The sequence below is a fragment of the Nelusetta ayraudi genome, unplaced genomic scaffold, assembly GCF_046127955.1.
Source record: "Nelusetta ayraudi isolate G7.1 ecotype Tasmania unplaced genomic scaffold, CSIRO-AGI_Nayr_v1 ptg000078l, whole genome shotgun sequence".
NCBI classification, from domain to species: domain Eukaryota; kingdom Metazoa; phylum Chordata; class Actinopteri; order Tetraodontiformes; family Monacanthidae; genus Nelusetta; species Nelusetta ayraudi.
The window spans coordinates 534,468-549,791 of record NW_027466128.1 but is presented as its reverse complement, the minus strand read 5'-3'; the positions used below and the strand labels follow the sequence as shown (position 1 = coordinate 549,791).

Below are 15,324 nucleotides of genomic sequence, written 5' to 3'. Positions count from 1 at the left end.
GGAATACGGAGGAGAGGTGGGGAGTCAGCCCCCCCCCCCCCGACACTTCCCCTCCCCTTCCCTCCCCTCAAGCCTCAACTAACTAACCCCCCTCCACACCCCCCTCCCGATATTAATGCATAAGCAAATTAGGGTCACGGAAAGGATCGAAGGGTTGCGCATGTGTGTGGGGCACATTGATGAGAAATCATTTGGGTATTTAAACTTTGCCTCTTCCAGATGTATGCGTGGGCGCGTGGCAGAGTCCACGCAAAGCTGCGCGCAAAGACGCGTCTCCTTATTTATGCTCGGCGCGTCGACTCGCAATAAATCTTGCTGAGTGCGGCTACGCCGGCTCCGTGTTCCACCATGTGGCTCCCCGATCAATATGCATTATGTTTATTGAATTCAATAGTCAAGTTTGTGGAGAAGGGAAGTAAAGCGGCAGGGCTAAGCGCTCAGATGTTCTTTTCAGGCTCATTACCAGCCTGCTGGCCATATAGATCTGCTTCCCCCACTGCCCCGTGGACTGGCGGAGTTAAAGTTTGAACGGAGCCAGCGCTGCATCGAGCAAACCAAAAAAAAAAAAAAAAACAGTACAATGAAGTCTTTCTTTGCTTTGTTTTTGTTTTTTTTTTTCTATGTTAAGGTTTTATTAACAACAGATACAGACTGGTTAGTCTTCAGTGGCATCATTTGTTCCAAATGCAGCAAATGTTCACTAACTTGCTTGAAAATGTCATTTTTACTTGTATTCATTTTTTTTTTTGTTGCCACAATTAGTAGGAAAATAATTTTTCCATTTACACAAAGGTGTCTGACTTCCATTTACAGCTAGGATACTAATAATTGATTAAAATACTGAACAAAATACAAAATAACTGCACGGTTTCTAAGAGGATGGATGATGAATGTACTCTGTCATTGGAAATTATTAAGCAAGGCCGTCTCTAAAGCTTACATTGAGTCACAAGATCAAGGAAACTTGTGTCACAGTGATGAACTTGAGGTGTGAAAAGAATAAATAGCAATTCATTTAGCCAGTTCATAGTGTTCTTTTCTTTTCATTTCATTTTTCAATCTCAAATAACATCTTCTTAACATCCTGATGGAAGTAATCAGTGACCAAGCAGGAAACCACAACCTGTTCCTCTTTGTGATTCCCTAGACTGAAACCTCATTCTGGCTGACTAAACACACACACACACGCGCACATACACACACACACGCACACACACACATACACACACACACACACACACACACACACAGGCTTGCTAGCTCATCTGTACCTTTCTCTCTCTCTCGCCTCTCTTCTCTCCCCTCGGCTCTCTGTGTTTGTGTGTGATATTTTAGGCGTCTCTGGGAGGGATGACAGTTCTAACTAGGCCTATTAGGTAACCCTCAGGGTGCCCTCAGCACTGATTTGAGCACCATTAATTTTCTATTATGGAGTGTTAAAGATGTGCCCCTGCACAGTCATTCACCTGGCTTATTGAGTCTCACACACACCAATTGTGGACTTTTCTAGGGCAGTGTTGCTGAAGGTTTAGTGCGACCCCTCTGGGGAGCTAATTTATTATTTGCAGATATTGATCTGACAGAGCGGGCCAGCCAAGCCGTGGCCAATGTTGACTCTGCTCGCCTGTGGCGACTTTAACCCTTTCCAGGCTGAAGTAGTGGCTCACTAGATGGACGGTCAGTGGCTCTCAGAGCCCAGGCATTAGAATTCCTGCCACTTGACATGCTCGTTCACCGGTCTGTCTGTTTTGTTTTTTTTCTCTTTCTTAATAAGGAACAGATTGATGAAATGTGTGGAAAGTCAGGTATACAGTAGATCTTGTCTGTCGGGATTTATTCTTTTCTATTTTTTCTTCCCTTTTTCAAAACCGGCAGGTGCGGCTGCGCACACATTCACAGACACACACACACAGACACACACACACACACACACACACACACACACACACACACACACACACACACACACACACACACACACGCATGCACACCGTCTGGCCTGTCCAAGGGAAATAAAATCACAGTTAAGAGGAAGGAAAACAAATTTAGAAGGTCAGACAAAACATTTATCAAGCTGTGTGTGTCTGGTGGGTACATAGCGCAGGGACAGTAGAGGGCATGACTCCGAAACCACCAGATAACTGCGGCACGCCGTCACAGGCAGGTCTCAGGACTGGGTGGAGGGAACGGATATTTCTCCGAGGGTTGCCTTCAGAGCATTTGCTAATATTCTTTGTCCTGTGTTGTTGTTTTATTTTGAACATAAAGCCAAGTTATTACAGTTTGCACCCATGTGTGGCCAAAATGAATTTTGCGATGTCAAAGGAAAGATTAAAAAAAACGAGAAAAAGCCAAGATAAACAATTCTGATGAAATGTAACATAGGACTCAGAGCAAAGCAGTGCATAGACCTGCTCCTGCTGGGGGATGCTGAAGCTGAGAGCTAAATTATGTATAAAGTGCAGTTTATTTTGCATCGTTGCATCTTTATTCACATTAACCACAACATTTAAAAATATAATTTGAAGTGGAATGATGAACGCAGTGACAATAAGGCTGTAGGACACAAGTTAGCTTGTTGTCTGCTTTTACAAACATGTGAAAGCTAAAAATTAAACATCCTTGGTGTAAAAGGTTTAAATCTGTGACCGGCCCATATTCCAACTCTACGTTTCCCTTCACATGAATGTGGAACTCTGGCCGGTTGTTCAAATGCACTCGACAACACTAATGTTCTGTCCTCTGCAATAATACAATAGACTGGAGGCTGATTGGAAAACCAGACCTGCTAGATATTGCTGAGGGGAAGCATTACACAAGATAAAATGTCCAGATGTGGTTTTGTGCAGATGTGCAGAAAGTAAAAAAAAAAAAAAAAAAAAAATCCACAAAGGAAGGTACTTTTGACTATTGATGTTGCACACGCACACACACACACACACACACACACACACACACACCCTGGGACCAATAAGTTGCTTCCCACATGCCTCCTTAAGGCTCTGCACCAAGCTCAGACTCTGCTCGCCCCGTCCCAGCCCTAATTGGTATTTAATGCTCTCGCTCAACCTCAGAGGTCAAATGGCTGCGCCCGCGCGTGTGTGTTGGTGTTTGTGTAAGGCCGCTTTGCCAAGTGTGTCACCGGAGGTGCAACCAAGAAAGGGCAGAGTGGGACGCCGCAGACTGCCCAGCCGCGAGGATGTCCCGCGATGACCGCCTGGCAAGCCGGAGTCGACGTGTGAATGATGACGGATGTCCGGAGAGGAATCACGAAGGATAATAGAGCACCATTTTCCTCTATAGTGCTTGTTATGATAGTGTTTTACCTGGTCTTTATGGCCCAAGACATAAAATAAAGGTCAGGAAATCTCCCTGGGATGAAAGTGCCTCTCGCCGGTCCAAATTTGTCCGCCGTCCCTCTGTAAAGACGATTTCACGCTCGACGGGCCCGTCTCTTGTTGGATTTGGCATAACCTCAGAAGCTGGCCCCTATTCATCTTCCATGTTCATGTGAGTCACTGAAACAAAGGCGGAGGTCACCGAGAAGACACGGCCTGATGAGGAAACATGGCCGAGAGGATTTTCCGCCGGCGTTTCACTGGCCTCTGCTAATGCCGTTAGGAGAGGAGGCCTGGCGGGCGGGAGGACAGAGGGAGGAAGCCACCTTGTTCTCCCTTTGTCTCATTTAATGCCCACTTACAAAACTCAATTGCCCGCCCTGTGCCAAAGTCCACAGTCTGCGGAGACGGCCTTCCCCAGCGCCGACACCCAGGGAATGAACCGGAAAAGGAGGGAAGGTTGTAAATAACGACGGAGGGGGGCTGAAACACTCTAAATGGGAGCAAAAATCTCGTATTACTCATTTGTGACGTCTCTGGAATATCATTCAGCCTCTCATCCATCAGATCAGGCTGACATGAAGAACAGAGCAAGAAGCCTTGTCTCTCTCTCTTTCTTTCTTTTTTTTCTTTGCCTCTGAATGGCTTATTATCAGCCTTGATCCGCTCGCTGCTTTCGAGATAAGTCCAGCATCTGGACGAGCGCGCGCTGATTGAATATGAAGAGGCACGCCTTGATTGAACATAAAGAAAGTGTGAAATTTAACATTCAGCCTTATTTACAAAAAATATATATATATATTAAAAGAAAAATTGTACATGCCCTGGGTATATCATGAATAATGAGTTTTTATTTTCCATCGGATTTACACCCATTACAGAGCTTTGCAAGCCGTGCCATTACAAATTGCTCCATACGTAAAAGGAGTAAATGTGGTTCTGAAGCAACACAGTTGTCAATAAGCATCAAGCTGCCGCCGCTGACGCGCCTGCTGTCTCATCAGTAATCAGGCCAATCTGTTTTAGCAGAAAATGCCCATACACGGCTGCCGCGTTGAAAGGAACGTCTCATTTCAACTTCATGGTGCCTTGAGAAGGCAGAGCAAATCAGCAAGTGTTCGCGAAATGTGACGGCGACGGCGTGGAAATCCTGTGACAACTAGTTGGATGCGGCGAGCCAAATGCCAGCACTTTGCATTAAGTTACAGTAAGCGCTAATTGGATGCTACCTGGCGCCGCATCACTAGCGGCTCTGAACAGGATCAGGATCTGGCTCCGGCTAACAGCGAGCTCTCTGGTGCTGTTGGCTGATTACCCTCAGCAAAGGGAAAAGCGAAACCATGAGGAAAAAAAAAAAAACATCCCTCCCCCTTTCTCTCTCTCTCTCACTCTCTCCCTCTCTCACACACAAGCCCCTTAGCCCTGTTGGCACCGTGCTAGCCTTTTGATTTTTCCTGATGTCCCTGAAATTGATTTTTAGCCATGATTGCATCCCCTTCTCTGAGGATAATCAAAGATTTTGAATAATTGCTGCAGTATGACTGGAGAATTGAGGGAGATCAGGGATGGTGGCCACTTCCCTTTGCTGTCAGCTAAAGGATAATTTCAGCTGAGCGCTGCAGTATGACTTCACAACATACCTTTCAAATGGTTCCCAGTCGTACCGTACATGTGACCCGCCCCCGGCTCCCCCGCCCAAATGTCTTCTTCGGAAATTCCAGCAAAATTCCACATTGTCGCCTTTTCAATTTGTTTTTAAGAGTCAACTGACTCTGTTTTGCCACAGAAAACATTGTGATTCAGACTCTTTGCATGTAATCACACACTTTTTTTCTGGCTCCCAGATTAAAACAATGAGAGGCAAACCCTCATAAACAAATGACTTTTTTTTCTCCGGGCTGATTCATGCGCAGCTGAATCAGCCGTGGAAAGAAAAACTCGGCGTCCTCTGAATCCTCTGCTGCAGACGCTTGACAAGGCATCAGTTACACTTTCCCTCGCTTTATCTTGCTGTCACCCATTTTAAAAACATCCTAAGGAAGTCGTTTTTGCGCTGTTTCTCCTGGCTGCCTCCTACAAGAGAGATGTCACCATCCTGGAGCCACCTTTCTTTATATATTTTTTTTTCATGCCAAAGTGAAAGATGATCTCTCGTTTGCCGTTAAAATATAACCGGTGTTTTGGGAGGGGGAGAAACAGATTGATTAGGGGGCGTTGGAAGATTAATAAGCCGCACAGGGCAGTTATGACACCCATTGTTTCGCACATGCCCTGCAGAGGCGCGCCTCCCAAAATGCATCATTGTGTAAAGTATTGACCTAAAGCATATCATTACTCTCCCTCGCATATACAAGTTTGCCTTTGCTCTCGGAGGGAGGCTTCTCAACAGCAATAAACTGCTCTCACCCGCCTTTTTATTCTAGGGGAAAGTGCAGCGGCTCCTTAAACAAAAGCTAACAGAAACTCTGCGGCTTGACAGGAATGATTGTATTTGTTCGAGCAACAATGCGACCTGAAAGAGCTCGGAGATGGAGAGTTTAGACGAGGGCTTGTGAAGGCAGCAGTCAAGAGTTAAAACATAAGCGATGGGGGGAAAACACAAGTGATAGAGATAAAGTAAAAGGCATAGAATGTAGGGGACAGACAACAATTCAGTGAATAAACAAAGAACTGCATTTACCAACAATATGTATGTTTGTTTATAATGAAATTACATTTTAATATTAGCAACATAAAAATTGAATTCTAAACAGCTAAATGATTAAAAACCAAAGGCAATAATTGTCTTATTTTTGGCCCACAATATTTTTTAACTGGAAACTTTCACAACCGTTGGATAGAAGGACTGAATTGCTGATATTATTCAAGTTAAAAAAAAAAATGCAATTGATTAGAAGAAAATCAATGTATTTTCCATTTAAAGTTTATATTCTCATGCTTTTTCTCCAATATTCCTTTCAAAATGTACGTCTTCCGTCCTTGTCTCGCTGCTATGTTCACGAAGCCAGTTTATTTATTTATTTATTTATTTTAACAGGGACAAAGTCTGCTTTTTTTTATTGAAAAAACGACAACAACACATGATGTAGCAGATTATTCATGTCATGGTGGCTTTTTAAATTAAACAAAAGAGTAAAATTGAAGTGTAAGACAATAGTGCTGCCACAATCAGCGCTGCCATAATAGACAATTAATTTGCCATATTTATTACCACCAGCTTTTGGACGCTGCCAGTGATGGGAGATAATGGTTGGCACCATCCAAAATCTTTAACACAAAAAAAAAACATTTCAAGTGCTAATGGCATTTCTGTATGAAAAGTGAAGTGCATTCCAATTAGTCAAATGGCAAAGCTTGATGTTATCTTAAATTAGCTTTCGTGTGAGATTTTCTACGGTAGGATTTATTTATTTATTTATTTATTCATCTACGTCTTCATGTTGTTTGCTGGAGGCACGGCTTTGTACCCCATCCTATTTAATTTGCTGCCAACCTGTTCTTATTTATTCCGGTGCTTGCAGAAATTGCCTCCCAACCTTGATGATTACAGAGAAGTAAGTGAATTGAAAGAGCATTGATACCCAGAATTCGTCGGGCTGCTGCGCAAGGTTATTCGTCTTTCTACGCCTTGGTGGGGTCTCGCTTTTGCAATGGTCAGACTCGTAGGTCCCTCTCTTCTGCCGTTTTCATTACCCTAAGGTGGCAAAGGGGCAACACTGTGCAACACACACACACACACACATACACACACAATTCCCTCTTCCCCTTGGAATAAGCACATACACCACACGAATCCTGCGTGTTAAAAGTGGCTGTTTTGTGAGGAAGGGAAGCTAAGGGATCATCAATAAAATCAAGGCCATTTTTGTCAATGTAGCCAATGCATAATGACAGCATAGAGACACAAAGAAACCAAAACAGAAAGCTCACGGTTGACTTTAATTGAATCTGATTGAAAGATGCCATTTCCCTTTTCCTCCCTGCTGGAGTAGCTGCCTTCTAGCTTACACACACACACACACACACACACACACACACACACACACACACACACACATGCACACACACACACACACACACACGCACACACATGCACACGCGCACTCACACACGCGCGCACTCACACACTCATGCACGCACGGACGCAGTACAGCATATCACTTTGGACACCTGTAAAATATGGAAGTAATGATGTCTACATTGGATGAATGGCTGAATGAGCCTGCAATAGGGCTATATAGCGCCATGTTCACCTTGGGGTCAGTCATTCGATTCAGCGGCTGCTCGCTAGTGATCAGAAATCATTTCCATCTAATGGCGGAGTGGAAGGGTGGGAGCCCGGCAAAAAGCATCTCAATGGTCTCTGTGCTCTTGGTTTCCTTCATAATACAAAATAAAACCATTAAACCCGCGACTGCTTTGCTATAGCTGCCTCTGCAGCGCGCCCATCAGCAGGAGTATTTAATGGCACTGCTAGTCTTCATGTGTGAGTGAGTGTGCCTCTAACCAAACCGAGTTCATCCTGTGCTTTTTTTTTTTTTATCTTGGCGATGGATCGTTCAATCACATTTACGGCACTTCTGCAGCCCTTTTCTCTCCCTATTGTACTGTTTGCCACCGCACCTGGGTTTTAGACTCTATTACTTCTCTGGCAACTGGAGACATCCGATACATCAATATTGTAAGGTCACTTTCTTCAGGAGTGCTCGGAGTAATTAAAAAAGGGGGGGAAAAAAAGAAAAGTATTTTGCCGGCGAAAGATTTAGTTTTTATTTTGTTTTTCTCTTAATTGTTTGGAATGAATTAGATCTGGTATGAATAGTGTACGATTTGCTGAAAGAAGAGAATTATGTTCAAATTAAAAAATTTACACCAGAAATTGAAAAGCTGTACAGAACACAGTTTTTCATTTGATATCTATTCAACTGTACCACCCATTCAATTAGTAAATTCTGATTTTATTTTCTACATCACAAATTCATGTCATGTAATATTATGACATTTATTGCTTTCTATGATAGGTATTATCTATTACAGTTATTATATTATAGTTATTACGTATTACCCACTCTCTGCTGCATTTTAGCATTTTTAATGAAGTCCACAAAATGCATTGTATTTTAAGCATCTGTCTTGTGACTGGAGAATAAAAATAATGGTAGCCAACCTCTTGCGCCTGCAGCTCGCTGTGCTGCACTGTAGAAAGTGCACGAGATGAAAGGGAAGTAAAGGAAGGACAGGGTGAGCTATCAAAGACGAGCCGATTTTGGCTCTGCGGTGCTTCCGTGTTTTCTCTGCTGCCCTTTCAAGCTCCGAGAGGCCCGGCGGGGGCCGGGCTGTTTGAGGCCGGACTGCAGCGGGCGCTAGGTACTGTGTGGGCTCAGCATCTGCCAACCCAGACTGTCCGTGGTGTGTTCCTTTTCCAGCACATTCTTATGTAATTATCTGTGATAAACACCTCGGCGGCAAAGTCACATATCCACCTCAGCGGTCCGTTTTTTTGCCCGGCAACTCCGCCGCGTAAGCCGCGTGCATGGACGGACGGGGTCTCGGATGTGCGGGAAGACTGAGAGAAAAAATACAAATTGAGCACACTTCCACACTTAGTCACGCAAAGATTTGCACAAACAAAACTTCGGACGGCAGCCTGGAGTTGGTTTTGTGTTTCGGGGCCAAGGGAGGATAAAATTCTGGCTGCCACATTGACACTCAGCGCAGTTCTTCAGACTGGAGCGTTTCCTGTCGTGCCCAGCACTTTCCCCTCTCAACACTAAGTTCCTCAAAGTCCCCGTGACAAAGAACCTGCTGATACTCCCTTCTTTGCCAGAATTGGCACTACAAGAAGCATCCGCTTTCTGGCTGCGAGCTGTGTTGACTACTCAAAGCTCGACAGGCAGGAGTCAAGGTTGTTTTTGCTCGACGCGTTCTGACCTCCCGAGCGTGTTTCTTCCCTTTGCTTTATCTGTGAGACGTGTTTCTAGACCGCGATAATTACGCGTCTAGGCGTAGACATGGCTAAGATAGTCATATTTTGTACCTTATTTTGCTACAAATTGGGGCACAAAAAAATGAGGAACAATGGCCTGGTTTTGAGTTCAAAGCAATAATAACCATATTATTCTCTTGCCATGTTTTTCCATTTTTTATTTTTTTTTTTTTACAAGGGTTCTTGGATCTCCGTTTTGCCGTGTATTATCTAGTCTGATGCCAGCAGAACAGGGGCAAGGGGATGACAATGGAATGGTGTACTGCGGAAGACTGAAGGCTGTGCCAGCAGGATAAGAGAGAGAGAGTGAAAAACAGAAGAGGGTGGGGGTGATGGGGGGGTTCATTAGCATAACTAGCGGGATGCCCAGAACCTTTCAGGAGTGGCATGTTTACGGCGCGGCGCTTTGGCAAGAGCACACTCATTTTATAGGGTTTATTAAGGAGACAAGGGGAGGCACAAGCAGGATTTGGGATGTTGTGGGTGTGTGTGTGTGTGTGTGCGCGCGCGCGTTTATGCATCTGCGCTCGCCTCGCTCGCCCGGGCGAACCTCTGCTTTTATGTTGTGCGTCGGCCTGTTTTGTTTGCATGTGTGGGGTCCGGCGCGAGGCGTGCTCGGTTTCAGCGGCTGCGCCATCCACCCCGGCTGCTTTTACATGTTTGTATTTTGGCTTAAGTGGCCCCCTTTAAAAAAAAAAAAAATTCCGGCAAAATAGAAAGTGCATTCATAAGGCAGTCCTTGAGAATGATCCCGTTTCAGAGGAGCTGAAAATGGGGCTCTTTGTTGTGCTCTGGATCCTTTCATCTCTCTGAGGTCATTTTCACAGAGCAAACAGGGAGACTCATTATCAACCTGCACCTGAGAGGTCAGAACCTGGACCCCCTCCCTCCACCCACACCCCCCTCGCCCTCCTCCCCTTGCTCCCAAACCGCCCTCCCACCCCCGCTCACTGCTACCCGTGGTCCGCACTCGGGTTTATTAGCGCAGAACATCTTTTCCAGTGACTGAGCTTGCCCTTATTGTCTACAGCGGTCAGGGTCAAGTCAAGGGCTCTCAGCCTAGATTGGAATCATTTGTCACATGGTCCCGCGCTGGAGCTGATTTCAGCAGGGGCCATGGCGAGGTACACAGCGGTCCCAACACCACCTCTGACACGAGGAGCAGTGGAGAGCGTCCGCCGGACCACGCAGATGGCCTCGGCATATTACACAGCCGCTGCTTGCCAACAAAGAGCCCCCTCCTTTTCCTTTTTTAATTTTTATTGTTTTAAAGGGGCATGAAATGGATTGGAAACATCCATGAAACAAATGTTGTCAGGACATATGCCACTTAGTAAAAGGCTGTGCAGGACCTCTGTCCATTAGTCCAAAGTCCAAAAATACCTCATATATGACTGTGTTTCTATCCCCTTTACTGGACTGTTAGCCTTATGCTAGTTTTGAAAATCTTAGGTTTTAATGTGCAATGCATCAAGAAACTTAGATCTTCATTTATAAGTGATAAATTATACTGTTTATACTTGTATTTATTTATTTTTTTCCAGAAGCACAAACCTCAGGAAGTTTTGAATCAGAAAAAACACAGTTATGTCTTGTTGTGGACTTAACACCATTAAATATCATCATGGTGTAGTAGATATACAGTTTAGCCTTTTCAGTCGTGGGTGGACATATGCAGCTGTTGACTGGTGGTCTGGGGTTGTCATTATGGAATTAAACCATTATTATAGCTTGTATAAAGTTATCAGTGTACCATGATTTAATGCCGCATGTGTTTGGCTGATATGTCACTTGAACAAAGCCACTTGTGCACAGCTGTTCCGCAGCTGTCGCTATGTAGGCTGATGCATTTACATGCTGCTTAACGTAGTTTGTATTTAGGGTTTCCCAAACCAGCATTTAGGCTTTTCCTGCTGATGTTTAAAAAAAAAAAAACGGGATTGAAAGCCCCGATCGTAAACTAAATACACAAGGCCTTGTAAACGCAGTCAGTGACCCTGATAATGGCCACACCTTTCATGTGGGGATGAGATACATTAATAAATGACATTCCCTGCCGAGGATTTAAATGGTGAACGAAAAAAAAATGCTACGAATTTTGAGCATGAGGAAGGTTTTTGTTCCCCTCTCACCCCTTCATGGTCAGCAAGCGCATGCATGAACAATGGATAGTGCTGAGGTAGCATGTGGAAAATGACTTTAATACACCATATAAAATGGCTTATTGCTTTGGTCAATAGGACTGCAGAGAAGATGGTGCATCCTGCCACTTGGGAAGGTTAGATCTGTCAAAGGGCTACAGTGACTGATACCCAGACCTGGCTTATGAGGTCCGTAATGGTTGTGTGTGCGTGTGTGTGTGTGTGCGTGTGTGCGCGCTTTTGGCCGAGGGGTTAGGCTGGGGCTGTGTGTGGGAGGGCGACTGACAAGACGAGTTATAAAGGTTACATATGACACACATGCTGCTATTAAACCTCAGATTAGTCCATATTTTTTGTAACTTTCATATCTAACAATGCTCCGTGCGTGGCACAACCAGACGTCTATAGGTGGCACTAAAAGTGCTAAGCTATGAAAAATTGTTAAAATAACAACTATTAACACCGCCGTGAATGAAATGTCGTCGCAAAACCTGCTGAAGAGTTACAAAAAAAGGGGTGCGGGGGGGGGGGGGGGTGGAGGAACAAGGGGAATGAGAGATTGAGCATCAGGGCATTTTAGCTTGTTTTCCCTCAGCGAGGGCAAGTGTGGAGGTGAAGGTCACCGAGAGACTAAGCACACAGCTCATAAACAGCACAGCTGGAGGAATCATTGAAATATAGCCCTTTGTTTTCTCTGGGCCGTAATTGGCCCCGGAGCCTTCTTCCCCTTCCCGCTCTCGCTCCCTCTCCCTCCGTCTTACTCTTTCTCTGCACGTGTTCTGCAGCAGCGTGGTGCATTTTAGAGACCCAGACTGCAAGGGCTAATGACTTTGGGGTTAAAGGGCACACCTGCGGTCAGAAAAACAATGCACAGCGCAATAAATACAGGAGGGAGAAAAAAAACCCACATAAACAAACACGCTGGGAAATTACAGCGGCGGTTTTTCCACAATGCTGCTTCCCTCCACGCTCAGGTATTTCTTTGGTTAACTGGAACTGTGACTAATACACTGATGATGCTGTTATATTTGAATTGATTCCTTCCATTATAGGTCAAGCAATATTATTTTAGATTATTTTCTCCAAATTGAAATTGATTTATGGCTGGCAGTAGATAGGGTTGGAAACTGATTGCTAAATTCATGGCAGCCATAGGTCAACCGCATTTTGGCTTTAAATGTTGTAATTCCGCAGCGCAACGTGAAATTGTCACAGTTCACAATACTTATTTAAAGAACATGTAAACCAAATAATACTTGCCGTGGCCTTTTCGTCGTCGTTACAGTCAACGGCCTCGCCAGCTACGGTTCAGCTAGCCGCAGTCTCCCGTCTCACCAAACGGCTGGTTCCAGTTTCAACATATGTTGGGGTCGCCATGCCTAGCTGGCCGAGCAGGTTAGGCCGTGCCTGACCTCAGTTAATTAAAGAAAATCTACACTGGGTGCGTACTTTTTTACGGCTTTTCAAATGCAGCTTTCATTCGATGTAGTCTGGAGTTTCGCGTCTAACTCAAAACAACTAACCACAATGTACCTATTTGTACCATTTAGACATGCCTGTGTCCGAATAGTTGAGTCCATCCGAATGATGGAGCTTTAAATTCTAAACACAGACAACTTTGGCTGCACGTGTAATGGAAAACAGAAATATTAGGATGATGCTATTTTGGAAGCTTTGGGTAGGAACATTTGAAGAAAGCCCTTATGTAATGTATCACATCAATTGCAGAAGACAGCATCCCGGCCCTTCCAATTCATATTTCATCTGGAAAAGAGTTTCATATAATTGTAAAGGTACCTCAGTCTAACAAGGCTAGATTGTGAAATCCTCTATCTCTGGTTTGCTGGTAACAATTTGGATTCACCGCTCTGCGCATGATGAAGTTCAGAGACAGTCCTACTGGCCAGCCATAAGATGTTGTCATGGCATGTTCACTTATAATTTCGTGGGCTTTGGCCTAAAGTCTTGAAGCAGATTTTCCCCTGATCTTTTTTTTTCGGGTTTTGGACGCTAGAGAGGCATTTTGACATTCGGTCAATCTCGTCAATATTGACACAGGCGAATGAGGCCATGCGAAGGTTGAGACCAACTTATGATTGCCGTGTCACTTTTTTTATTTTTATTATTTGTGTAACAGCTCTCAGGCGCTCCAAGCATGTTAATTTTCATGAAGTTGACAGTGGTGGAAAACCTCTCAGGGGGCTCAGATCTAGAAGATGGTTGTCGCTGTTCCTAACCGGGGGCCCGCGATCTCTGAGCAGAGAGGAGAGGGGAGGAAAAAAAAAAGAAAAACAGTATCAGATCAAGCCTGAGATAGTGAGGCTTTGCCGTATAATTACCATGTTAACCCAGATGATTCTCTCTGATCTCTGCAAACATGAGGGCGCAGGCCCCGCCAGACCGGCTTAGGCACGGATCTGTGACAGCGCGCACCGTGGGATACTGCATGTATGTTAGCTTGCTGGTAATGGGACTGTTTTAGTCATCTGCATACGCTTTATTTTAAAACCCCCGTGTGTTTTAGTGCACACGGTTATAACGGGCAGGTCCCCCCCCCCCCTTAAACCTTAGAAATGTAGATTCTGGGGGAATAAAATGCAAATATTCATCTGAAAGCCTGTATGAATTGATATGTGAAAACTGGCTTCATTGCTCCCGTTTTTTTTTTTTTTTAAATATGATATGCCTGGCACATTTAAATTTCTGTTCAAATTCACTGTAAAAAAGCCATTGCTTACAAAAACAACCTTATTGGTTCGATGTTCATACCCCCCATTTCTTTAGAGTTGCTAATCTGTTATTATAACCAAAAACCTACTATTTTAATCTAAGCCACACAAGTGGGGATATATGAGATCTTAGGCCCTTTCCTTCATTGACTGTTATCCGCCAGAATGCAAGTGGAGATTCTGTCTTTGGTTGCTTGCTTCCTAAGCCTTATTGATCTGTGGGCGTTTTTTCTCCACCATTCTCCAAAGTCACTAAGCTTGCATCAATTCATCTTAATCTGTTTGCTCCTTAAACCCGGAACAAGGCATGTCTTGTTTCCTGGTTGTAGGAGTCTCTCGGTTGGCTTCCCTCACATCCTTCCTCGCTGGGCTTCTCCTGGGTGGCAACAAGAGGCTTTTCATATCGAATCAAGTGTTATTGAGTTCCCCTGCACACCTCTTATTTTCCCCTTCTCTGTCATTCTCTCGGTCTCTTTTTTCCCCCTTCCATCCCATCCACTTTTAACAAAGCATTCCTTTAATGGCTGTGGGATTACGGGCCATCCTTTTGCAGCCAGGTTGGGCACTAGCCTGTAATCTGACCTCATTACATCTCCAGTGACAAGCCCCTTGGTCAGCACACAGGCACCACACCTTATCCCTCTGAAAAGGCAAGCTGCATGCAACCGAGTAAGGCACCCAGGCCACACTCTCCCCGACGCCATACCTGACTACCGCAGCGTGGGATCCCTTCATCCTGTTCCTTTTTCCTCGGCTTCTCTTCCATTACACTGCTAAGATGAATGGGCGTCTGTGGGGGCAGATGAAAACACAATTGTGCGGGCTCAGGCGTGGCGATGTCACTGATAAATGTGGAAGGAACTTGTTCCACAGCCTTGTAGTTTTCTGACTGGTGTTTAGAGTGGTAGTTCTTTTTTTTTTCTCCTCTTCTTCTCCTTACAGCTGCACACCCACATATATTTTCATGCAGACTGTGCGTGAGCACTTCCTCCAGCTTGCCTGTCTGGCAGGGCAAGTTGCACACAGGGTCTGGTAATAAAATGGTTGCAGATTGATGCATTGATGCCATATTTTCCAAAATGAGTTGAGTTGTCAGCTGTATAAAAAGCTCTAAGAAATATCGCAATGTC

General features: G+C 44.6%; 1 protein-coding gene across 4 annotated transcripts in view; it reads left to right on the top strand.

Annotated features, from left to right (window-relative positions):
- Window positions 1-15,324, top strand: part of LOC142899910 (uncharacterized) — a 292,439-nt gene that overhangs the window by 77,855 nt on the left and 199,260 nt on the right. The window lies entirely within an intron of this gene.